The following is a 2,500-nucleotide window of genomic DNA, read 5'->3' as shown; positions in this document are numbered from 1 at the left end:
GCAGATGGTGGAAATAGCTGACTGTCTAAGTAAGACATAGCCACGGGCGCGCCTCGCCAGGAATATTCGATATCGCCTACGGTCGGAACCGAACGGCTCCCTGTCGATAATAAGCATAAAATTTTGACATGCAGGAGTAACGCTCCACCGTTCACGCCCGCACGCCCTCACACCCCCACGCCCCCACGCCCTCACGCCCCCCAAAGGTTATATCTTCACTTTAAGACCCGAGCGATCTTCTTCGAAGGGCTATTGGCTCTTTATGAATGTGTTGTAAGGAAGATGAATATTTGGGTGTTACCAAAAATAGATAAATGAATAAATAAATAAGCAGGTGACTAAATAAACAAAGAGATAAAAAATATTATAATATTGATAATACCTATAATGAAAAAGAATATATATATGATAAAATAATTGCAGAAGGTTATTAGACACAGGGAATGGTCTCCGTTTGGATGTTACAAAAGATAATAAATAGATAAATAAATCAATAAATTAATAATAAGTAAATGGAAAAAATTGTAGACGGCTATTAGATACAGCCAAGCATTTCTTTGTTTCCTGTTCTGTGCTCAGAGCTAGGGCAAGTGGCCGTCACATGTACCAGTTAAGAATGATGCTTGGGTCTTCCAAGTCATGAGACGGGGCTCAAACTGAACTTACTATTTCCGAATTCAAATCAGTAATAGAATATATATATTTGGTTTTGAGACCCTTTTCCATACCCTCTACATTTTTTTTTTTTTTTTTTTTTTAACCATTTAGGTCTTTCTCTTGTCTGTTCTTAGAAGAGGTATTTCGTTTAATTATTTATTTGTTTATTTATCTATTTATATATTCATTTATCTATTCATCTATCTTGTTTATTATTTTTTTTCTGTATTATCTATTCATTCATTCTATTTTATTCTATCTTGTTTTATTTAATTTTTATTTATTTGTTAATTTATTTGTTTATTGATTTATTTCATTAATCAATTTATTTATTTATATTATTTATCTATTTACTTTTATTTAGTATATTTTTCTAATTGTTTTATCATATTTTATTTATCTTTTATTTTATTTTATTCTATTCTATTTTATTCTATTTATTTTTTATTTTTTGAGACAGAATCTTATTGACCGAATCTGCTCTTAAAGCAAGGCTCGTCTCGTTTCCTGCCTCTCCCGTATACTCTAATTGATTAATTATCACCCATCCGACTTTAAATCTAAACAGATTGTTTACTTATTTTCAATCTTATTTAATTTTTCTATTTATTCATTTCTTCAATTACTTACTGTATTTACTTATTTAGTATTTTTTATTTGTTTGTTTATTAATTTATTTATAATTTCATTTATCTATATTTTCATTCACTTATCTATGTATACATTTGTAACATACGGTGATGTCACTTGTGCTTAGGTGCCGAAGGAGTGAAGGAAACTCGGGTGAGTTTCGTTGGTTTTATTCTGGTTGGGTCGACGCGGGCAGGGCTCATGGCCCTGCCCTAAACCACAAGGTGACCGCGAGCTCGGGTCGGACTCTGTTGGGTACAAGTACAAGAGAGGGACTGACCGCGACCTGACTCCGGCAACCCTTAAGTACTCTCCTTGAGTACCGAAAAATAGCCTACCTCTGGCTGGCGCAGGTGTTGCCGGGCGTAGACCTGAAGTGTGTTTCTATGAGGATACAAATACATGCAATATAGGAGAACTAAAGACTTATTCTACACACAATTAATATGAGGCCGAAGGCCAAATATTTCTACACAGTCTATCAATTCATGGTTGCTCCCACTGCTGGGGTTGCGATGCTATGAGCCGACATAGCACATGTGGGGGCTTGTTCGCCACATTTACCCCCCTTCCCCTGCGAAGCGTGGAATCGTGATGTCCAAGCAGGGAGGCGGGGCGTGGGTGACGTCAAAGGAGGGAGGAAGCTGTGGAGGCGGCGACATCGGCGGCGACGACTGCGGCAGCATAGGCCGTCTGCGATGTCAGTGGAAGCGCGGACTTCCGAAAGGGGCGCAGACGGCGGCGGTGACGGTGGTAGCGTTGGCAGCAATGGCTGCGGCTGCGGGAACATAGGCCGTCTGCGATGTCAGTGGAAGCGCGGACCTCCGAAAGAGGCGCAGACGGCGGTGTGGTATCCATCGTGGAGCCGGCCGAGGGTGACGTCAAAGGGTGGTGCGCGTGTGACGTCGGCGGCGGCGGGAGAATAGGCCGTGAGCGACGTCAGTGAGAGCGAAAACTCCCTCCAGAGGGCGCAGACGGCGGACGGTTTTGACGTCGACCTGGGAGGCAGTCGTGACGTCGAGCGCGAGGAGGCGGCCGTGTGAGGTCGAGCGAAGAAGCGGTCGTGCCGTCTGCGGCGGCGGGCGGTTGTGACGTCGAGCGAAGAGGCGGCCGTGTGACGTCGAGCGAGGTGCTCATGACGTCGGCGGCGGCGACGGTTGTGACGTCGAGAGAGGAGGCGGCCGTGTGACGTCGAGCGATGAAGCGCAGAGTT

The sequence above is a fragment of the Oratosquilla oratoria genome, chromosome 43, assembly GCF_046742065.1.
Source record: "Oratosquilla oratoria isolate Oo_2021 chromosome 43, ASM4674206v1, whole genome shotgun sequence".
NCBI lineage: Eukaryota > Metazoa > Arthropoda > Malacostraca > Stomatopoda > Squillidae > Oratosquilla > Oratosquilla oratoria.
The sequence above is the reverse complement of the archived record's forward strand: the minus strand, read 5'-3'. Positions refer to the sequence as shown.